At 44.2% G+C, this 24914-nt stretch overlaps 1 long non-coding RNA gene across 1 annotated transcript in view; it reads right to left on the bottom strand.

Annotated features, from left to right (window-relative positions):
* Nucleotides 1-4336: 4336 nt before the first annotated feature.
* LOC122423918 overlaps nt 4337-24914 on the bottom strand; it is a 54675-nt gene continuing 34097 nt past the window's right edge. Inside the window, exons 2-3 of the long non-coding RNA XR_006264241.1 lie at nt 17274-17375; nt 4337-4363 (exon numbers count right to left, since the gene is read on the bottom strand). This is a non-coding gene — a long non-coding RNA (uncharacterized LOC122423918). The remainder of the gene's footprint in view (nt 4364-17273; nt 17376-24914) is intronic.

The raw sequence follows: 24914 nt of genomic DNA, 5'->3' as shown, positions 1-24914 counted from the left end.
GCTCTATTTGCCAAACATCTGAAACAGTATGCTGAAACTGAAGTATTGTCATCTAATTTTTAGCTCAGGGACCAAGACAAGAGCTGCCAACTGTTCCCACATACCAAAGAGAGATTCTAGACTGGAAATGTTCTCTTAAAGAGCCAGATACTAAATACTTTAGGCTTTGTTGGCCATAACTTATGAGCCATTAAACAAACTATAATTCAGTAAAACTGGAGAGGGGAGGTGGTTGGCTGGATTTGGACTATGGTTTGCCAAGCCCTTTACTAGATTCCTTATGTTGGTTTTACAAAAATGAAAAGGTAAAAAAAAAAAAACCAGTTGTGTAACCCTTGGCCTCTCATCTACTGGGAGCTACAAGAGGGTTAAAGTTGGAGAGGCAGAGAAGCTGAAGGTTGAAAACTTTTCTTTAGACAGATGTGTTGGAGATTGTACCCCAACCCTGAGAGGTAATTATTGGGGGTATGCTTCAATTACCTATTACTGAGGGAAAAAAACATCTCAAAACTTAATCTTCAATGATACACCATTTCTGATGATTCTTTGGGTTGGGTGGTATTTTGCTCCATGTGGTGTCATTTGAGGATTAGTCACATGGCTACACTCACCGGGGATTTAGGTGTAACTGGGAAACCAAGGAGGCTTCACCACAAGTCTGGCACATCAGGTGGGGTAAACTGGAGGGACTAGAGACTAGCTGAGACTCTGTCTCGCTGTGGAGGCGCTCATCATTCAGAGGTTTAGCTCAACCTTTGCAAGAGGATGGTTGGATCCTAAGAAAAGCAAAGGCGGACCCTAGAAGGCATCTTGAAACCTAGGCTCAGAAACTCACATAGTGTAATTTCTACCCATGCTGTTGGTCAAAACAAGTCAGAAGGACATCCCACAGTCAAGAGGTTGGAGAAATAGATTCTGCATTTTTATCGGAAGAGTGGCATGCCCATGCATGCCCACGCAGTGTGAGATAACTGTAATAGATGCTTCCATTAAAAAACAAGAAGAGAGAAAACAGAAGGTATTAGCCACCAATAGGCCATAGAAATATGATATCCAGTGAGGCACATGTTGCCAGTGGATTAAACATTTGTGTAGGTTCAAATCCCACTTCTGGTAACAACTCTTGTATCAGTTTTCTATCACTGAGTTAATGTTAAGCCCAACATTTAGTGTCTTAAAATAACGACTATTTGTTGGCTCATGATTCTGCAACTAGGCAAACCTTAGTGGGAACGGCCCACCTCTGCTCCATGGAGTGTTGGCTAAGCTTCTTCAACAAGTTAAAGGATCAAAAATGGCTTTTCTATCAACCCCTGGCACCACTGGGAATTAGTGGAATGGCTGGGCTCTCTCTTACCCTTTGTTGTCATTTATCCTCCAGGACTTCTCTCTCTGGCAGGGTGATCAGATGTCTTTATGTGGTAGCTGGCTTTCTGCTACATTGTATCAGTCAAAGCAAGTCACAGAGCAGCCCAGATTCAAAGAGGGTGACAGACACTGCACTTTTTGATGAGAGAAAATGCAAAGAACTCAAAACGATCGTTAATTCTCTCCAGTCTGCCCTTCGGCCACAGATACCAAACATATAAGACTCACTTTGCTGTCCCAAGATCCCCAAGGTCTCTTCTCAGTTTGACAGTAAAATTAAGATCCAGGATCTCATCATTTCCATCATCCAGGCACAAATGAGGCTCCTCAGATGCAGCTCCTCAAGTTCAGTTTCCTCTTGATTCAGAGATTCGTGAACCAAAAGACAAGTTTTCTGCCCCTATGTACCTAGCATACAGTGGTGAAGCCTATACAAAAAGAAGAGGAAAGGGGAGCACATAGCAGGCACTGGTCCATAGAAAATCTGGAAATCCAGCTGAGTACATGTTACCATTGTCCCCTACTCTAGGGCAGGAAAAGCTACTTCACTAGGGAGTAATTCCTTAATCCACTATTTTTGGCTCTTGGCTCCACCTTCTGAGTCATCTTTTCCATAAGAAATGGCCTCTCTTCTGCAGCAGAACAGCTTTCTCAACTTGCTTCCTAACTGTAGAAAGTTGGGATCCCAAAGACCTCTTTTCAGTTTGAATTGTCTCTCTTTGAGTCCAGCCTAATGATCCTTTCACCAATCACTTTCCTTAAAAATGTATAGGTTTCCCATAAATCTTACTGGAGTTTACTCTGTGTCCCAAAAGACCTACCCATAATTCTATCCAAGACAGGTTTCTTTCTCCTTTGAGCATGGCAGGCTGTGTGGGAACACTCCCTTAAGATTTTTGAAATCTTTGTCTATCTGAGAGGGTCTATAAAGAAAAACCTTAAATGTTAACAGTCTTTAAAAGACGTCTTACAGCTTTGATATGATCTTTATCCTGAGGCCATATTTTACTGGCCCCTATGTTCTATCTTAGCCCTGAGACTTTTTCTTATTTTGAGAATTTTTTTGCTGACTAGAGAAATTGTCCCGGGTCTTCTGTTGTCTCAAAATTCTACCTGTAAATTTCCTTCTTCAATTTAATTTTCTTTTGAAATACCTATTACATATCAGTAAAACAAGTTAACTGTCATTTCAACATTTGGCCTGAAAAATCTTCTTAGAATATCCATAAACTCATGAAGTAGTTTTCTATCATGTGCATTATTGGAGATAACAGTGTTGTTAAAAGTTCTGATACTATATAAAGGAGCCCACCTTTCTACAGCCTCTAGGAAAAATTTTCTCAATGCTCTTGCAACCTCACTAACAATCTCCTCCATACCCTTCTACTCCACCTGCCATGAAGTTCCAAAGGCAATGCCATGTCTTCTAGGCTCCAGCAGCACCAACTTCTAGGTACCAAATTTAATTTCAATTTTCTATTGTCATGATAAGTGGTTTAAAGCAACAATGCATTGTGTCTAATGATTCTGTAGGTCAGCTGGGTTTTGGTGGGCAGCTCTTCTTCCACATGATGTAAGTTGGGCTCACTCATGTGACTGCATTTAGCTGAAAGCTGGACTAGCTGGAATGGTGGAGGACTGGCCAGGTCTGTCTCTTTTCATCTGGTTTCTCATCATTCAGAAGTCTAACCTGAGCTTCTCTACATGCCAGTTGGATCCCAAAAGAGCAAAAGTGGAAGCTACACAGTATCTTGAAGTCCAGATTTCAGAACTTGCACAAATCACTTGTACCTTTTCAGTTGGTCAAATACGTCAAGAGGTCATCTCCACCCATCAAAAGAGAGGAGGAAAGACTACCTCTTGCTGAGATCAGTGGAGTGTGCATACAGATGAGAGGAATTGTTGGTGGCCACCTTGCAGATTAATCCACCAGGGAGTGCTTGGGAAGCTCCAAGCAGGCCAATGCAAAAGGCTGACTCAGGTATTCTGGATACTTAAGGCCTCATAGATTATTGTCTGATGAAGTGGTCAGGGGCAGCAGAGTACATAACTCTGATTGACAAGTGACAGAACTCCTAGCTACAGAGAGTCTAATGCTGTGTGGGGAGCTTGTCTTCTGTAAACATGATCACAGAAGAGAACAAGCTAGCAAAAGATGGTCTCAGATCCTGCCCTTGACCGCTGCCTAGAGGAATGAAGATACCTCAGCAGAAAACTGCTGCAGGGCTGGAGGTGGATGCCCAGGGACCAAGAGAGGAGTCTTCAGTGTCCTTTCTGAGAAATGCCACCCACAAAAGAGGGAAAAGTTCTTAGCAATGAGAATCTCCAAAGAATCCACATAAGTGGCCTCCTAAAACACTCAACTTTAAAGATCTGATCCCTGGTGGCTCAGACGGTAAATAATCTGCCTGCAATATGGGAGACCCAGGTTCAATTCCTGGGTTGGAAAGATCCCCTGGAGAAGGATATGGTCACTCACTCCAGTAATCTTGCCTGGAGAATTCTATGGACAGAGAAGCCTGGTGGGCTTCTCTGGGGTTGCAGAGAATGGGACATGACAAAGTGACTAACACTTTTACTTTCAAACCCAGAAAGAGCCTATACCCCTTACCAAGAGTGCCACAGAGGCAAGAACCTCCCTGGCCTCTTAACATCAATTCTTAGCAAGCTAGAGGATGAGTTCAGTTCAGTTCAGTTGGTCAGTCATGTCCAACTCTTTGCGATCCCATGAACCGCAGCATGCCAGGCCTCCCTGTCCATCACCAACTCCCAGAGTCCACCCAAACCCATGTCCATTGAGTCGGTGATGCCATCCAACCATCTCATCCTCTGTCGTCCCCTTCTCCTCCTGCCTTCAATCTTTCCCAGCATCAAGGTCTTTTCAAATGAGTCAGCTCTTCGCATCAGGTGGCCAAAGTATTGGAGTTTCAGCTTCAACATCAGTCCTTCCAATGAACACCCAGGACAGCTCTCCTTTAGGATGGACTGGTTGGATCTGTTAGAGTGAAATACAGAGAATCAAGAAATCTGGCCCCATCCCCTTTTCCCATTGCAGGCTCCTTCTCTGGCAGCCAGAGGAGGGGTGAAGCTTTATCTCTGAATAAAATTTGGAATTTCAACCATTAAATAAAACTTGACATGCTGGTTACTGAACTGATATACCTGGGGTGTCTACCAGCATGAAAGCACTTTTAATTACCTAAAGAGTGAGATAATTGCTTACAGAATCAGAGCAGGAACCAGCCCCATAGCACTGGAGTGGGACAGAGAGACAAAATTGCTTCTGGTTATACCTGCTTAGTCACTGTGACAGTTGTAAATCTATTTTCATCCCAGGAGACACTGGTGAAAGTTAGCAGGATGCACCGGAGCCTCATTAACACTTGAATGGGACTTAGTTCACACAGTGATGTACCTGTTCTCATTTCTAGCTTCATTTAGAAAATCCTATGGCATGTTAGCAGAGAAGGCAATGGCAACCCACCCCAGTGTTCTTGCCTGGAGAATCCCAGGGACGGGGGAGCCTGGTGGGCTGCCGTCTATGGGGTCGCACAGAGTCGGACAGGACTGAAGCGACTTAGCAGCAGCAGCCGCATACCATGCTAGGGAGACTATTGTAAGCTAATGACCATGGAAGAGAAGAATCCAGTAACCTGGCAGCAATCTACTTTGCCTTGAAGGAAGACCAGGCACATTCAAGCACCAGGCACATTCAAGCCACCAATCCTGATTGTTAAAACACAAGACAATAGCTATGGAGTCTCAATCTTGCTACAGGCAGTCAAAGCGTTAATGGGCCTTGAAGAGTAGCATTTCTGCATGTAGTTAATACAGGAATATAGGTGAAAGGTGAAAAAACTAGGGGAAGGAGGATATTACATTGAAACCTGAGTTGAATCTCCATATGTTAGCATATGTTACCACCCTGTACCAACATACTAGTTATTTAAATAGCACCACAACAGCCCCGGTTAGACCATATAGGATCAAAGGAGAAACTAATGATGTAAGCTTTGATGTCTACTCTTTGGGGAAAGAAGATGGTCTTCTTCACTCCCCACTTTTTCTTTAATTATAAAAATGCAGCCCTCTTTGTCCTCAGGGCTGTACTCCCTTGCCTACCTGCTTGTATCTCTCACAAGCATCTTATGCTGATACATTCACTCTTTGCCCATCACTTTGCCTCACGCTGAATCCTTTCTGCATCAAGACAAAAGAACCTGAGCTCCAGTAAGTCTTGAGACTTTCAATTAAAAGACAGTGGGTTTGCTTCCCCTCTAAGCCAAGAACTGTGGTTCAAGTCCCAGTCTGGGGTATGGCTGGGTTTGAGTCCCATCAGGAGTGTGTTTCAATGCCATCCCTGTGTTCAAAACACCAGAACATCCCCCTGATCCTCCATGCCTGTGCTGCAAGGTGGCAGCTCATAGCCCAGAATTTGGGGTCAGAAAACCTAGATTAATATCTTAATGCTTCCACTTATTATTCATGGGATCTAGAACAATTCACTTAATTTCTCTGTAGTTCAGTTTTCTCACCCATGAAATGGGAACATCACGATTCCCTCACAGAGTTGCTATGAGGATTAAAGAGATACTGGGTACAAATCATTTAGCTAGTGCAAGGGACATTCTCAATGCATAGCTGTGTGTGTAGAGGGTTCAGTTCAGTCACTCAGTTATGTCCAACTCTGCCACCCCATGGACTGCAGCACACCAGGTTTCCTTGTCCATCACCAATTCCTGGAGCCTGCTCAAACTTATGTCCATTGAGTCAGTGATGCCATCCAACCATCTCATCCTCTGTCATCCCCTTCTCCTCCTGCCCTCAGTCTTTCCCAGCGTCAGGGTCTTTTTCAATGAGTCAACTCTTCGCATGAGGTGGCCAAAGTACTGGAGTTTCAGCTTCAACATCAGTCCTTCCAATGAATATTCAGGACTGATTTCCTTTGGGATTGACTGGTTTGATCGCCTTGCAGTCCAAGAGACTCACAAGAGTCTTCTTTAACACCACAGTTCAAAAGCATCGATTCTTCAGCACTCAGCTTTCTTTATGGTCCAACTCTAACATCCGTACACGACTACTGGAAAAACCATAGCTTTGACTAGACAGAACTTCGTCAGCAAAGTAATGTCTCTGCTTTCTAATATGGTCATAACTTTTCTTCCAAGGAGCAAGTGTTTTTTAACTTCATGGTTACAGTCACCAACTGCAGTGATTCTGGAGCCCAACAAAATAAAATCTCTCACTGTTCCCATTGTTTCCCCATCTATTTGCCATGAAGTAATGGAACCAGATGTTGTGATCTTCACTTTTTGAATGTTGAGTTTTAAGCCAGTTTTTGCACTTTCCTCTTTCACTTGCATCAAGAGACTCTTCAGTTCCTCTTCACTTTCTGCCATAAGAGTGGTACCATCTGCATATCTGAGGTTATTGATATTTCTCCCGGCAATCTTGATTCCAATTTGTGCTTCATCCAGCCCAGCGTTTCTCATGATGTACTCTGCATATAAGTTAAATAAGCAGCATGACAATATATAGCCTTGACATACTCCTTTCCCAATTTGGAACCAGTCCATTGTTCCATGTCCGGTTCTAACTGTTGCTTCCTGACCTGCATACAGATTTCTCAGCAGGCAGGTCAGGTGGTCTGGTATTCCCACCTCTTTAAGAATTTTCCAGTTTGCTGTGATCCACACAGTCAAAGACTTTGGCATATTCAATAAAGCAGAAGTAGATATTTTTCTGGAACTCTCTTGCTATTTCAGTGATACAATGGATGTTGAAAATTTGATTTCTGGTTCCTCTGCCTTTTCTAATCCAGCTTGAACATCTGGAAGCTCATAGTTCACATACTGTTGAAGACTCACTTGCAGAATTTTGAGCATTACTTTGCTAGCGTGTGAGGTGAGTGTAATTGTGTGGTAGTTTGAGCATTCTTTGGCATTGCCTTTCATTGGGATTGGAATGAAAACTGACCTTTTCCAGTCCTGTGGCCACTGCTGAGTTTTCCAAATTTGTTGGCATAATGAGTGCAGCACTTTCACAGCATCATCTTTTAGGACTTGAAATAGCTCAGCTAGAATTCTATCACCTCCACTAGCTTTATTCATAGTGATGCTTCCTAAGGCCTACTTGACTTTGCATTCCAGGATGTCTGGCTCAAGGTGAGGGATCACACCATCATGGTTATCTGGGTCATGAAGATCTTCTTTGTATAGTTCTGTGTATTCTTACCACCTCTTCTTAATATCTTCTGCTTCTGTTAGGTCCATACCATTTCTGTCCTTTATTGTGCCCATCTTTGCATCAAATGTTCCCTTGGTATCTCTAATTTTCTTGAAGAGATCTCTAGTCTCCCACTGTATTGTTTTCCTCTATTTCTTTACACTGATCACTTAGTAAGGCTTTCTTATCTCTCCTTGCTATTCTTTGGAACTCTGCATTCAGATGGGTATATCTTTCCTTTTCTCCTTTGTCTTTAGCTTCTCTTCTTTCCTTGGCTATTTGTAAGGCCTCCTCAGACAACCATTTTGCCTTTTTGCATTTCTTTTTTTTCTTTTCTTTTTTTTTCCCATTTATTTTTATTAGTTGGAGGCTAATTACTTTACAATATTGTAGTGGTTTTTGCCATACATTGACATGAATCAGCCATGGATTTACATGTGTTCCCCATCCCGATCCCCCCTCCCACCTCCCTCCTCACCCCATCCCTCTGGGTCTTCCCAGTGCACCAGGCCCGAGCACTTGTCTCATGCATCCAGCCTGGGCTGGTGATCTGTTTCACCCTTGATAATATACATGTTTCGATGCTGTTCTCTCGAAACATCCCACCCTTGCCTTCTCCCACAGAGTCCAAAAGTCTATTCTGTACATCTGTGTCTCTTTTTCTGTTTTCCATATAGGTTTATCGTTACCATCTTTCTAAATTCCATATATATGCATTAGTATACTGTATTGGTCTTTGTCTTTCTGGCTTACTTCACTGTGTATAATGGGCTCCAGTTCCATCCTTCTCATTAGAACTGATTCAAATGAATTCGCTTTAATGGCTGAGTAATATTCCATGGTGTATATGTATCACAGTTTCCTTATCCATTCGTCTACTGATGGGCACCTAGGTTGCTTCCATGTCCTGGCTATTATAAACAGTGCTGCGATGAACATTGGGGTGCATGTGTCTCTTTCAGATCTGGTTTCCTTAGTGCGTATGCCCAGAAGTGGGATTGCTGGGTCATATGCATTTCTTTTTCTTGGGGATGGCCTTGATCACCACCTCCTGTACAATGTCATGAACTTCTGTTCATAGTTCTTCAGGTACTCTGTCTATCAGATCTAATACCTTGAATCTGTTTGTAACTTTCACTGTATAATCATAAGGGATTTGATTTAGGTCATACCTGAATGGCATAGTGGTTTTCCCTACTTTCTTCAATTTAAGTCTGAATTTGGCAATAAGGAATTCATGATCTGAGCCACAGTCAGCTCCCAGTCTTGTTTTTGCTGACTGTATAGAGGTTCTCCATCTTCGGCTGCAAAGAATATAATCTGTCTGATTTTGGTATTGACCATCTGGTGATGTCCATGGGTAGAGTCATCTCTTGTGCTGTTGGAAGAGAGTGTTTGCTATGACCAGTGTGTTCTTTTAGCAAAACTCTGCTACCTAATGATAAAAAAAAAAAAAAATGGAGAAGCCTGCATCTGTTTGTAACTGTGGTTGCCCAGACACAGATTATCCCTTGAAGGAATCATAAGAGGCTGATAATATTGGTTGCCTTTGGGAAAGAACCTGGGAACCTGGGACAGGGTAGAAGGAAGACTTGATAATATTTAACTTTTGATACCTTCTGAATTTTGAATAATGTAAGTGTATTAATGTTAACTATTTTAAAAGTAAATTTAAATTTCCAACATTACAGAAAATGTCAAATGTACAGAAAAATTGAAGGAATTCTACTGAACACCATGACCCCACTGCAGAGAATTACTCTTACCATTTTTCTAGACTAGCATTATCTCATATATATTAAATCTTTTAAATAAAAATTGATCAATCTCGGGGGTCTGAGGAAGTCACTTTGCTTATTAGTCTTGATTTTCTCTCTGTAAAATGAGATGCATGGAGTAGTATCTTTTTCACTATACCAGGGCTAATCTAGTGGAAGAGCTGTTGACCATCTTGTCCGTGAGGCGTGAGCACCTGCTGGGAGGGGGGGAAGGTTTAAGGAACTCCGTCTTCCTGAGAACAGCCCTCTGTCACATATGAAATTCGATGGGGCCACATGACTAGCTTTGGCCAATGAAATGTAATAGGAAGTATGGTGTGCCCTTCTACCAGAAAGAATTTAAGAGCCGATGTGGTGTTTACCATGTCTGTGTTCACCTGATATACTACCCAGTCAGAGGCCATGTTCTAGATGGTATAGCCACAGACTTCTGAAATCTCCCTCAATCTGGATCACTGAGTTACTACAAGGAGATCAGTTGTCCTGGAAATTCTTCTAGACCCTCAGTGGTCTAGACAACTTTGAATCAAATTCCATCTGAAGTATACACAGATCAAAAATATATGCTAAGGATAAACTATGCATGATGCACTGAATTTTGCATTTGTGAACACTTCTTTCGCTCTTCATTCATTCATTGAAAGCAACATTGACAGAGTGCTAAACATATGTCATGTTCTGGGCTGGATCCCAGGGATATAGCAATGTATATGATACAATGACATCACAATCTAGTTTGGGCAGCAAACATTTGGATAGCAACAAAATTTGGGTAACAATAATAATAACAATGATAAGAAAAAGAATAGTTGATACTTAATGAGCATTTTCTATGTGCCAGGCACTGTGCTAAGCAATTTACATGCAGTATCTCAGTTCTAACAACAACGCTATGAAGAAGTATATTAGTCAGTGCTCCTGTTATTTACTGCTGTAAAATAAGCTACACCAAATCACAGTGGCTTAAAAGAGCAATCATTTTATCATCACTCCAAATACTGTAATCTGAACAGGACTAGACTGGGTGATTTATCTGGTCTTGCCTGTGATCACTTATGTGGCTTCATTCAGCTGGAAGGTTGACAGGGCACTGGACTCAGCTACGACACCAGAAAACTGAGCTTCTATCTCTCTGCGTGGCATCTGGATGTCTTCCTCTTCATGTGGCATCTCCACATGGTCTGTCCGGAACTTACAGAGCCGCCCAGGCCTTCCAAGAGGACAGAAGCTGTCAAGCCTTCTTCAGGCTTAGGCCCACAATAGGCACAGCATCACTTTCATCTCATTCCATTGATCACTTGCAAGCGCCGCTCATAGTCAATAGGAGTTGACAACTCAGGGGCATGAATACTAAAAAGCATGGTTCATCAAGAACCACCAGCGTCCATAGACTGCCATAGAATTCTGTTTGGTGCAAGGGAAATAAACTTGACTAGTGCTAGTTTAAGTTTAAAAGGAAAAGGGTGGGGAAGGATTTATTGGCTTTTTAATTAGAAACCCAGGAGTTCACTGTCTTCAGGAATGGTTGGATCAAGAGACTTGTATGATGTGATCAATGTTTCATCTTCCTCTCCATTTCTTAGATTCTTTCTATGTGATGGGTAAGATAGTTGTCCACCCCTCTAGAACCACATTTTACCACATAGCAACCCCTGAGTGATCAGACAACCTCTTCTTATTTTCTTAACAGAAAGTTCCAGACGGGACTAGATTAGCTTGTTTGGAGCCACATGCCTACTTTCAAGCCAATTACTGTGAGTAGGAGATGGAGCCCTCCTTTTGTCCAGGTCTGGAACACCTACCACCACTGCAGCCCCATAAAACCACATAGAATGGATTCTTTATTTTAAAATAGAGATGAAGAAAAGAGGAAAGAATGGCTCTATTATCAGAAATGTGTCAGGTGATGCTAGGAAGACAGGTGGTACAAGCATCCTCATTTTACAGGTGAAGAATCTGATGCTTAAAAATAGAGAAGGCATTTGCTCAAGCTTGCCCAAGTTCACAAAGCTAGGAGATGCTACAGCCAAGACAGAAAACTGGGTCTCATGGATGCCAAGGCTCCTGTACTTGGCCAAATTATACAGTAGTGTTTGCAAATAAATGACAATAGGACCATGTGACGTGAGCAATGGTAAAGAAGGGGCCATGGTGCAGAGACAATGGGGCAGAGCTATTTGCTGGGCAGTGATGTGGTGATGAGATGAGTCAGGAAGGACTCCCCAGAGGAGGTGGTGCTTAAGCTGGGTCCTTAGGGAGGGTCACTCCAGGACAAGGTATCAGCATGTTCAAAGGTGCCTTGGGAACTTGCAAGATTTTGAAAGAGTGGAGAAAACCAGTGATTTCCTAGCTGAGGGATAAGGATCTCTGGGTTCAGGGATTTAGTATAAGTCTGAGAATTTATCTCTGAATCCAGCCTGGTTTATAAACTGAAAAAGTAATATAGCACATATCACAATTCATCAAATATATTTTAAAGTATTATGGAATTCAGGGTAGCTCTTTGCTGGTAGATGTTTTCTAAATCGATAGATACTAAAAGTAGAACTATTGCCATGCTCGGTTCAAGAATTATTTTGATGTCATAAAGGAGGCTTCCTACTGAAAAAGACAGAGATATTGATCCTCAAGTGCATGTTGCAAAGGAGCCACTTCTACAAATGAGGCAGAGGAGGGCATTGGGACCTGCTCAAGGGGTTTCACCGCTATCACAAAGATAGATGGGGGTGAGGGGTGGGCTGGAGGGTTTTAGGTAATAGGGAGGTAGGTTCCAGAAGGTAGGTGTGAAGAATGGTTGAAGGGGCTGATTCTGCAGATGATGTGCACATAAGAGGCTGCTGCTAGTGAGTGTCAGGAGATTACAGAATGAAGAGCACAGGGTCTGGAGCCAGACTGCCTGGGTTCAAATCCCAGCTCTGTTACTTATCTGCTGTGTGACTTTAGGCAAGATACTTAGCCTCTCTGATGCCTTACTTTTTTCATCTGTAAAATGGGAATAATGATAGTTTTAGAGGATTGCGGTTGTTCAGTCTCTAAGTCATGTCCGACTCTCCGCGACCCCATGGACTACAGCATGCCAGGTTTCCCTGTCCTTTAATATCTCCCGGAGTTTGCTGAAACTCATTTAGATGATAGATGAGTTGAAAAATGCAAAATGGCTGGAATTATGCCCAGTGTTAACACCATGTAGGAATATTATCACTCTTACTTGTGCATATATCTATATGGCTATTTACTGCGATGGTCCAAGAAAGACTTTAATAGCAGCTTGAACTGTAGGGCATAGAGAGCTGATGAAGAAATGCTTGGAGGCGTATATACATATTTACATGCATATACAAAGTTACATGTATCCACATCTATTTCAAGTACCATAGTAGATATATTAATATATTAATCTGTATTGTAACTGCATCCTCTTTAAGGGCAGAAGTATTTTCCTAGGTGTTTTGCTCAGAGAATACCTGTTAGGGACCCACTGACTGATTTCACATCATGAAGACAAAGGTTCTCAGGTCTGTCCCATCTAATGCAGATAAGGTGGACCTAAAGAAAGACCCAGAAGACTCCTTTCTTCAGCCCAGGATGGGCAGTCAGTCCATGGACCTCTGAAGGAATCTCAGGAAACAGATGAGGATGGAACCAGACTGGGATCTTGTTTCTTCAGAGCTTGAGAGTCACGGAGAACTGGGATCAGACCAGGAGGGTGTCCATGGAAGGAGGGACCATGCTCCAGAGCAGCGTTGGCTCCTGGGACATCTCTGCCTTTCTTCACTGCCCACTCAGCACATCCTGGGCTCAGAGGGGACAGGGAGTCCAACCACTGCCTTTGCAGCTCACACATTTCCCTTCATGGGAACAGGGGCCACACATTTCCTCCACTTTTCAGAGAAGACGGAAGTCTGGAGAGGTAAGTGGTTCCAATATAGTGTAAGAGAAAAGAGGGAGGAACAGCCCTGCTGAGCCTGTGTGAAACCCCACTCTGGATGGGAGCTTTAACGTACCATCTTAGACAGGAATCTGCTGAAGTGGGTAGATTGTGCCCATTTGACATATAGAAAAACTGAGCTCAAGTGGATAGAGCACCTCCTTGAGTTCCCAGGTGGTCTAGAATTTACAGAACATTTCCTTCCATTGAGTAGGGAGGGGAGTGAGAGGAGGGAATTCAGGGACCAGCCCATGTTTTTGATTCATCCTACTGATGTTTCTTTATCACTTGTGGATCTAAAATTTCAACTGCGCTCTTGCCCTGGAGTTTAGAGTCTTTGGGGAACTGCTTGCTACAACCTACTCAGCCTGGAGAGTGGGACCCCCGTCTCCCTCCTTGCTCCAAAGTCACTCAACACTGGGACTTGACTTTCACGTGTCCTGGAGGATAGTCCAGGTCATGCTTCTCAACCCTCCTCACCCAACAAAAGTGAGAGGCCTTAGCCCACACTTGTGGTCTGAGGGAATTCAAGTGGGGGGTCACTTCCTGCCTCTGGTCCCTTACCTGCTCACCTCTCAGCCTGCAAGACCAGGTCCCAGCTGTGACAACAAGAATGGAACTCCCCTAAAACTCTAATTCAAAAAGATACATTCACCCTAATGCTCATAGCAGCACTATGTATAATAGCCAAGACATGGAAGCAATCTAAATGTCCATCGACAAATAAATAGATAAAGATGCAATATATAAATATATATGTGTATGTATATATATATATGTGATGGACTATTACTCAGCCATAAAAAGAGTGAAATAATGCCATTTGCAGCAACATGGATTATCATACTAAGTGAAGTAAGTCCAAGAGTGACAAATGTCATATGATATCACTTATATGTGGAATTTAACATATGATACAAATGAACTTATTTACCAAACAGAAACATACTGTCAGAGAAAACAAATTTATGGTTACTAAAGTGGGAAAAAATGGGGGATGGATAAACTAGGAGTTTGGGATTAGCAGATAAAAACTATTGGACATAAAATAGAATATAAAATAAAAAAGAACAATGTCCTACTGTAAAGTATAGGGAACTATATTCATAATCTTGTAGTAAACGACAATGGAGAAGAATATGCAAAAGAATCTATACAGATATACACATATATGTAAAACTTAGCTTTGCCAGACACCAGAAACTAATACAACATTGTAAATCAACTTTTACTTCAATTTTAAAAAGGCAAAAAAAGAAGAACAGAAGTGTCCTTTCTTGTGTCTGTGCTAGGTCGCTTCAGACATTTCTGACTCTTTGTGACCCCATGGACTACAGCCTGCCAAGCTCCTCTGTCCATGGGATTCTCCAGGCAAGAATACTGGAGTGGGTTGCCCTGCCCTCCTCCAGGAGACATTCTCAACCCAGGGATCAAACCCACGTCTCTTACATCTCCTGTGTTGGCAGACACTGAACCACCTGGGAGACCGAATTCCTTTCTTGTTATTGTTGTTCAGTTGCCAAGTTGTCTCCTTTCTTACTTGTCTGCAAATCATTTTAAGAATTTGGGTAGAAGTTTGGAGTTCCTGAAAGCTCACTGACTGAAGAATCTGTTCAGAACCCAGCAAACAGCTGAGTACATTTCTATTTCTGTGCATGACATCATTCTCCAATTTAGCAGGGATACTACAAAAGCAAGGCATCTGGTGGTACGTCTGTGCATGTGCAGCTATTGAGCACACGCTCCATTCCTATGACCGCTGTCTGCATCAGGTCTTCCCATGTCGTTGTTCAGTCGCTCAGTCGTGTCTGACTCTGCGACCTCATGGACTGCAGCATGCCAGGCTTCCCTGTCCTTCACTATCACCCAGAGTTTGCTCAAAACTTATGCCCATTAAGTTGACGATGCCATCCAAGTATCTCATCCCCTGTCATCCCCTTCTCCTCCTGCCTTCAATCTTTCCCAGCATCAGGGTCTTTTCCAATGAGTCAGCTGTTTGCATCAGGTGGCCAAAGTATTGGAGCTTCAGTTTCAGCATCAGTCCTTCCAACGAATAATCAGGACTGATTTCCTTTAGGATTGACTGATTTGATCTCCTTGCTGCCCAAGGGACTCTCAACAGTCTTCTCCAGCACCACAGTGTGAAAGCATCAATTCTTCTGTGCTCAGCCTTCTTTATGGTTCAACTCTCACATCTGAAAATGACTACTGTATAGCTTTGACTATACAGACCTTTCCATGGGTGTGTATTTCACCCTCACCACACTCCAGGGAAGTCCTCACACGAATCCCCACTTACACAACCAGAAGTGGAGGCTCAGAGAGGGTGACTCTCTGGCTGCATCACACAGGATGAGCTGGCAATCCAAGCTAACTGTCCTTTCCTGTCCCTAGGCGATGGCAGCAGACATCACTGTTCCCAGATACTTACCCCCCTCCCTGCCCCACCTCACTCTGCTTGCCCCACTTGCACCACTGCAGCCCTCCCCTATGGACACCAGGCTACCCATTCTGCTGTTCACCTGCTCAGAGAGACAGTTTGAAAATATTCAGAATGGGCTGAAACTAAGGGAAAATCAAAAGTAAATAACCATAATGGAAAAGGAGCTGGAGAAGAAGAAGAAGATAAAGATCTCTCAGGGAATAAGATTATATAATCAAGGTGCCTTGACACAGCCCTATAGTGGAAATCTCATCTTCATTCTCCAGATGTGAAACTGATGTTCCTAAAGGCTAAGCAATTTGCCCCAAGGTCATCCAGCTAACAAGTCGGCCAAGCCACGCTTTGAAACCAGGTCGATGTGGCATCAAGGTCTACGTGGTTTTCTTTTCACTCTGCCTCTGAAAGGTCCCTGATCCCAACAGGCTCATAGGCAGGGTGGGGCCAGACAAGTCAGTGGATAATCGCGCCACAGCAACTGTCCTGGTAAATGCAGGGAACATGAGCATGGCGTGCAATTGGGGGTGGGGAGCGATTAAAGAGGGCTTCAGGAAAGAGCTGACACCTGAATTAAGTCATGAGGGATGAGCAACTGTTGTCATGGGCCTGCAGGAGGGAGAGGGCAAGAAACATCCAGAAAGGGAGCACACTGTCACTTCTGGTCACTCCTACAAGCTACTGCTGTCAAGGTGGACGAGGAAATCCTTCAGGGCAAAGGGAAGGCAGTGTCTCCCATCTGTCTCCTGTCTGCTGAGTGTCACCCACCACGACTACGCCCAAGAAAACATCTGCTATGTGATATTTTGTCATCTGCAAGATTCACTAACAATCTTGGGGGGAAAAATGTTTTTAACTCAGGTGACATTCACAGAACAGAAAGCTACATTTTAAAGTAAAGCTTTCAGTGGCATTTTTTCTCATTAGGAGGAAAACAAAATTCAATATTCATAAGAAGCAATTAACATCTCTTTAAACAAGTGAAAACAAATTCAGTAGATAATAATAAATACACAATATAATGTAGTTTTCAGTTATATTATTATTATACATGTATTATTATAGATTATTATGTTCCTCTTTAAATATTTAACCTGTAATAAAAGACAGTGTTCTTTGGATGAATACTATGTTTCAGTGGCATTTAATGTCTTCACAGTATTGTGGGACCATCATCTCTGTCTAGTTCCCAAACCTCTTCATCACCCATAACAATAATAATACCCTTTACTCATTAAGCAGTCATTCTCTGGTCTCTGCCAGCCCCTGACCACCACCAACCCACTTTCTGCACCTATGAATTTACCTATTCTGGATACTTCCTGTAAATGGAATCATACAGTATGTGGATGATTTTTGTGCCTGGTTTCTTTCACTGAGTATGTTTTCAGTTTCATTTGATAGTTCACGCCTTTTCCAGCTAAGCAGCAGAGAACAGAGCACGGACCATTGTCTAAATATGCCCCAGCATCTCCTGCCCGTGGCCCACGCCTCGGCCTCTCCCCTGTTCCTCCTCTTCCCTTTGGCATGGTCCTACCCTCTTTCAGGACCCAGAAGGCGATCCAGAGTCTGAGTGTGAGTCCTCTCCCTGCCACGTCCCTCGGCATGTTCCAGTCCCTCTGAGCCTCAGGCTTCCCATCTGTAAAACGAGATGGTTGACACAGTATTTTAGTACAACTGAACTGTATACTTCAAAGTGGTTAAGATGGTAGATTTTGTTGTGCATTTTTATCACAATTTTTTCAAAAAGCAATACAAGGAAAAACCTTTAAAATGAGATGGATAAACTCATCTCTAAAGACCTATCAATCCAATAGAACTATAAGGCCAAGGAGTCACAATTGGGAGTTGTGGAAAAAAAGGCTGGCCAAGGAGACAAAGGAAAGGAATGGTTTCTTTTGTCTCTTTCAAAAGAGAGAGAGACAGAAGGAGGGAAAGAGGAGGGGAGATGGAGATGGTGAGCGAGTGAGAAGAGAGATGGAGGGAGACAGTGAGGAGGAGAGACAGTGGGGAGGAGGGAGGAGGAGGGAAGGAGGGGGAGGAGGGAGGGAGGAGGCTCTACAGGGAGAGTGGGGGAGGGGAGAGGGAGGCATGGCCTGCAGTCCCAGCCAGTCCTTCTCTGCCTTGCTTTGCCAATATGTTTATTTCCCGATTCTCAGTCACTGTCTCCAAGCCTCAGTCCTGTTGCTCGACACCATCTGTGGATTAGTCTACAGTCATGAGTGAGATAGGAAGCACTGGGTTTTCAAAGAGATTCAGCTTCTGTGATTTATGATATTTTTTCAATAGAATTCAACCCAGAATCAGAATGAAAGCAATACAGAGGTGATAAGAAAAAGTGATGGCTCAACCATGCCCTTAAAACACATTGGTTGTATCACCGAGGGCTTTCCCACAAGGGGCAACATCAGGCCTCCCTCCGTTGGCTGAAGAGACACTAAAACATATAGGTCCAAACATTCCAGATTTGCTCAGTCTGATTTCCAATATTCAGTTTCCAGTCCCCCAAAGCATCCTCTCCTATCAGAATATGAGCTGCAATTTTCGGTCTAAGTGAGAGCTCCATGAATATGAAGCTTGAACCTCAAGGGTAGCCTGCAGTTCCTTTTTTTTAAATCTGGACCATTTTTAAAGTCTTTATTGAATTTGTTACAACATTGCTTCTTAGCCTGCAGTTCCTGAAACATTAATTATATACCGGTAGGTGCCTCTGAATTACAGGTAGATAAATGGTTTTAGATGGCATTATAAGTAGCAATCCAAACATGTTTTAGAGAACAACCACTGTCCACATGCAGCCAAAAATAAAAACATCAGTTTGATTTATTCTCCTTGGAGGCCCTCCTGGAGAAGCTGGACACCAGGTGTTTGTGCCTCAAACTCCCAGCTGAAAAGGCAGTGGGAAACACAAAACAGGTGGAATAATGGGGCCATTACTGAGGTAGTGATGAAGGTAAATGCAGGGGCTAGGAGGGGCATTTGGTCAGAGGTGGGGGAGAAACCAAAGAGGGCTTCCAGTAAGTGGTGGCATCCAAGCTGATTCACCAAGGTTGATTGGCAGGTGGGTGGCCTGGAAGAAGTGGGAAGGCAAAAAAGTCTCCAGAAATAATAACAGTGGTTGTACTGGGGGAATTCCTTGGTGGTCCAGTGGTTAATACTTGCGCTTTCATTGCTGTGAGCACGGTTTGATCCCTGGTCAGGAAACTTAGCATAAGCCACGCGGTGTGGTAAAAAAAAAAAAATGCTGGTTGTACTCAGGTAGCAATGAATCCCTGGAGGCTCCCCAACCCCAACCCCATCATTTTCCATTGTTTCTTTAAAGAGTATATGTCACTTTTATAATAAAAAATTTCTTTAAGAAAGGAAAGGTAACCATTTCAAAAGACTTGGAGGGTTTTTATGAGACCATGGTCCGTGTGTTAAGACCCCATCCCTCTTACACCCCTGTCAGCAGTCTCTCTGTGTCACTCATGTAACAGTTTTCTGGGGCTGCCACAATAAAGGACCCCAGGCTGGGGGCCTTAAACAACAGACATTTATGTCTTCACAGTCCTGGAGGCCAGAAGTCCGAGGACTAGGTGTCGGCAGGGTTGTTCCTCTCGAGGCCTCCCTCTGCTTGCAGACTCTCATCTTCTCCCTGTGTCTTCATGGTCTTCCCTCTGTGCATGTCTATGTCCCAAGCTCCTCTTCTCATAAGGAAGCCAGTCACAGTGGATTAGGGTCCACCCAAGTGACCTCAGGTGAATTACCTCTGCAAACACCCCATCAGCAAATACAGTCACAGCCTGAGGTCCTAGAGGTGAGGACTTCAACAGATGAATTTGGGGGGATACAACTCAATCCATAACACTAGGGTACAGATAAATATTTTGAGATGAGTCCTCTGTTTTCCCTCATTAATGTAGCAGAGTTCAGAATATTAGTATTTACTTGATTTTGAGGCAAAGATGCTAGATGATGGAGAGGACACCTGCTGATTGTTAGAGCTCCTGGGTCCACCTTGGGAGAGGGCCAGTCACTGTCTATCCCAAGAGTCAGTTAAGAGTGCATAGGATGGGAGTCCCAGAGAAACACATGGAAATTTATCATCCATCCCCTGTGGGCATGAGTGTGGGTGCATGGGCCCCCACACACACCATATACACACAGAAATACCCAACCTCTTTCAATGACCAATCTTTTTTAACTAATTAATTAATTTCATTTTTGGTTGCACTAGATCTTCCTTGCTGTGCATGGGCTTTCTCTGATTTCCATGAGCGGGGGCTACACTTCCTTGCGGTGCATGGACTTCCCATTGTGATGGCTTCTCTAGTTGTGGAACGCGGGCTCTAGGCACGTGGGCTCAGCAGTTCTGGCGCATGGGCTTAGTTGCTCCATGGCCTGTGGGATCTTCTGGATCAGGGATCCAACCTGTGTGCCGTGCACTGGCAGGTGGATTCTTATCCACTGCATCACTAGGCAAGTCCTCGATGACCAATCTAACTCTTGTTATGGGATGTGGGTTGTCATGGGGATGGGAGCCAGGACAGACAGAGATAGAAGTGCATTGAGGAAGAGATGATAACATGAGAAAGGCTCCTGCCTTTAGAATCTAGGATGGCTCTATCCATCTGAGCTGCACTCGGGTAGGATGTTGTCTGCTCCCCTGAGGTCCGCAGGCATCTGGGAGCTGAGAGAGTTCTTAAACACTCTGCAGACCAATGTCTCTCTGCTTCTCTACACGCATCACCCAGTACAGTCCAAGAAGGGAGATTCCTGGGTGCTTACCAGTTTCTCCTAGGTCTTCCAACTTCCACAGCCATGACCTTGGGATGCCCTGCTCCCCTTTGTAACTCCAGCCTCAAGGAGACTGAACTCTTCCCTGGTTTCCTCTGAGCATCACTGAGATAGGTGAGGTTTTCAAGGAAGTGATACAAACTCAGGTGGCCAAGAGCTATAATCACCCCGTTCTCAGCCCCTGTACCTTTCACATCCTCCAGTTCTTCCTTCTCCCTTATCAGCAACTCCTGACTTCCCCTGCAAGGACACTGGGTCCAAAAGCCAGTGGTTGTCAGGGGCTGGCACTCCTTGATTCTTCACATTTCTATCCACAAAGCTGCTCTGTGTGTTTCTCTCGACAAAGGCAGACCTCAGTGGCAGGACTGGGTTGAGGGTAAATTCCTCACAATGATAACCACCCTGATTGTCATTTGTGTAGGATTTTGTATCCTCCAAATCCCTTAGGCAGGGTCTCATTCAGTATTCATCACAGCTTCCTCTTCAGCTCCATTTTACAGATGAGGAAACTGAGGCCCAGAGAAGCAGAGCAACCAGCTCAAGGTCACACAGCAAGTAAGTGGCAGAGCCAGGGTAGGGACCCAGGGCTGTCTACCTGCATGCTCTTAGCACTCTTAGGACTCTCTACCCCTTGGCCTCTCTCTCTCAGGGGTGAAATTGCACTTAAATACAAGTGGGGGACCGGAGGGGAAACAAGGCCACAGGCTCAGGATGGAATGAGGCCGACATTCCTTTGAGTTAATACACATCACTTCACAGGGCTGACCTCATAAATATCATTAGATCCCACAGCCTCCACCCAGCCTGCCAGGGCCCTGGATGTGAGGAACTCTATATCCTGTTCCCCACCATAGCAGGTGGAAATAGTGTGAACTAATGAAATATCACCAGTGAAGCTGACAGCTGAATGCTTGTCTCCTGGCAGACGGCAGCTAGCAGACTGCTGACCCACACACACTGGCCTTCTTCTCTTCACCAGCGGGCTGGGGAGAGCACAGGACAGGAGTGGAAGCAGGCAGCCCAGACTCTGGTCCCTGCCCGCTGTGTGACCTTGGGCAAGGGACTTGACTTCTCTGAACTTAAGCTTTTTCATCTGTAAAAGGAGGTTACATGAGTGCATGCTGAGACACTTCAGTCATGTCCGACTCTTTGCAACTCTATGGACTGTAGCCCACCAGGTTCCTCTGTCCATGGGATTTTCCAGGCAAGAATATTGGAGTGGGTTGCCAAGTCCTCCTCCAGAGGATCTTCTCGACCCAGGCATCAAACCTGAATCTCTTATATCTCTGGCACTGGCAGGCAGGATCTTTAGCCTGGGAAGCCCAAAAGGAGGGTAATGGGATCCATTTCAGTAATGTGTAAGTGGAAGTGTTCAGCTGAAGGCCAGGCACAGTTTCAGGGCTGAAGGGATGGAAGAGGTGAGGTCAATGTGGGAATGTGACATCCGTATGTCCCACCTATCTGCCTCATTACTATTGAAAGAAACCCTAAAGCTAGGAGAAAATGCCACTGGGCTCTGCTGCTACCTTTAAGCAGAGGCCCAAGGGGGTGGGAGTAGCTGCTTTTAGGCCTCACAAGGGTCAAGATGGAGATGAAGATTTCAAGTTCAGAAAGGCCACTCTAGGCTCCGGAGTGAATCATTCTGGAGAAATTCAAAAGTATACTGTCATCAAACTCACCCAGGACTTGGGGCATAAACCTCCTGAGTGCTGGGCACGCTCGGGCATCCCCCTACCCCAAGACTCATGCAGCAAATGGTTCATGGCTTTGACCACCCAGAGGTCCCACCTCTTCCATGTGCAGGTCCCTTGGTGTAGACTTGAAGGTGCCTTGGAGTCCAGGCCTATGCAACCTTTGCCATTGATAGTGACCAGTTTAAGGGTGGTGTGTGACCAAGCCAAGCTAATCACAGTCAATGAAACTCAGTCCTGGGAATACTGATCAAGATTTTAGGGCAGTAGACTCCCTTTTCTCCACAGGACTTGGTCCTGAAGCTTTACAGTGCTGCAGGTAAAAGCCATCTTGTAACCTTCAAGGGGCAGTCAGTCTGAGCAGGTAGCCAATGCAGTACAAGGTATTTCTGAGAAATAGAAACAGCATTCTCATGGCAGTTGTTGAGTTCTGGGTCAAGATATACATGAACCTTCCTGGATTTATCAGTCACATGAGTCAGTATTCCCCCTTTTGCCATTTTTGGGCATAGAATGTTGTTTTCTTTTCTTTTCAATTGAGATAAAAATTAACATACATTATGTTAGTTTCTGGAAAAGGGAATGGCAACCCACTCCAGTATTCTTTCCTGGAGAATTTCACAGACAGAGGAGCCTGGTGGGCTACAGTCCATGGGGTTGCAAAGAATTGGACACAACTGAGCAACTCACACACATATGTTACTTTCAGGTGTATAACATAGTGATTCAATATTTTACATATTGCAAAATGATCACCACAATAAGACTATTTAACATCCATCACCATATACAATTATAGAATAAATCCAGCCCGAGTCATGTTTTCTATAACTTAAGAGTCCAAAAGGCCTGCCTGATACACCCACTCTCCAGCATTATGGCTTTTGTAAAGTCAAATTAACAAAGTGATGGTTGCTTGCATTAGCACAGATTCAGGGCAAAAAAAAAAAAAGCTGGATGTTTCAAGATATTCTATTCAGGCTTTAGGACATCCCTACCCTACTTTAAGTCTTGGGGGGGAAAATGCTTCAGAAATGGAAAGACTTGAGTTTAAATCTTAGCCATCTCACTAGCCATGTGACCTTGAGCAAGTCATAAACCTCTCTGAGACTATAATTCTTCAAATCTTTGAGGGCTGTAATGAGGGTAAAATGAAATAATATTCATAAAGCACAAAGGATACAATAGGTCCACAATAAATGCTTTCCCACAATATGGTTCAGCCCATCTAGATCTGCTTAATTACATGAACATGGCAAGACATAGAGAGACAGACACAAGGCCATCCTGGTTCCCAAGGATTCACTCACTGGGGGAACGCTAGTGCCAACGTGTACCTTCTGTGCATCTTATCAAGAAGCAAGACAGTAGAATAGAAAAGAGCTGGGTTTGGGGTCAGAGAGAGTTGGGTTTAAGTCCTACCTCTGCTCTGTAACCTCAGGCAAGTCACCTAACCTCGCTGAGCCTTGTTCCCTCATTAGCAAAATCCTGAAGGCAATATCTACCTTATAGGGAGTGTTGTGAGGATGAAAGCATGATGCAGTGTACACTATACACTGGCATAATATTCAGCAAATGAGTGTGATTACTTTCCCAGACCCTAGCCAGGGATCTTTCTACACGGCTGGTCCTCAAGATGTTGCATCCCCCCACCCACTGCCCCAGAGCTCAGCCATGCCTGTGACTTCAACTCCCTGACCTCCCCAATGACCACCACAGCTCTATGTCCAGCCGGCCCTCTCCAGAGTTCAGAGCTCCTGGGCACATTCCACTAGAATGTCCTCCAAGCATCCCAAACCCAGCACAAAGTCCTGGCTCATTCACTACTCTCTATATGATTTGGGTCTGTCATCTTGGCCTTGGTTTCTTCACCTATAATGTGAGCAGGTTGTAAGAGGTCACTACGGAGGATCTCTGAGCTCACCTCCAACATATCATCTCCCCAGCTTGGCACCACTTCCTCCCCAGCCTTACCGCCTTCAAAAGCAGCACTGCCAATCTCCAGTGAACCCCAGCTTGAAAACTGAGAGTCAACTTGGACTTGTCCAACTTGTTCATCATAGCCCTCAAGTCTGCAAGAGTCTCCTCAGAGATGCTACCCTATGTCTACACCCCTCCTTGATGCTATGACCATCACCCTAGTCCAGACCCCTAGCACGACACATTCAGGCTCCAGAACCAGCCTCCCCATCCAGTTCACCCTTTGCTCCTTCTTCCACCCTTGGAGTCAACTGATGGTCAATGAAGGACCAGTGCAGCTTCCCTCCAATCTACCTCTGCATGGAGGCTTGGGCATCCTAACGCCACCATCAGGAACTGGAATGCCCTGTTGACAGTGTCAGCATCCTGGAAATTCTTTACAAGGCTGGGGATGAGAAGAGGAAGCTTTCATGGTGTTCATACTAGACATTCAGTAAATATGTGTTACATTCACTCATGCTTTTCAAAGCACACTCCTTGGATGGTCATCTCCAATCCAAGACAGACCACCCCAGAGATGTCTTTGTGAATCTCCTGAAAGCTGTGGGCCCTTGCTTCACAAAAGAGCGTTTACCCATGACTTTGGGAATATAATTTCAGGGGGTTCTTCATACCCTGGCCCATCCCTAGAGCCAAGTTTGCCCCTGATTGAACTCATTTTACAGACAGAGATGGAGGTGCAAAGAGAGGAAGGAATTTGTCGGAGAACATGCAGAGCATGTGTTTCT

The sequence above is a fragment of the Cervus canadensis genome, chromosome 21 (genome assembly GCF_019320065.1).
Source record: "Cervus canadensis isolate Bull #8, Minnesota chromosome 21, ASM1932006v1, whole genome shotgun sequence".
NCBI classification, from domain to species: Eukaryota; Metazoa; Chordata; class Mammalia; order Artiodactyla; family Cervidae; genus Cervus; species Cervus canadensis.
The sequence above is the reverse complement of the archived record's forward strand: the minus strand, read 5'-3'. Positions and strand labels throughout refer to the sequence as shown.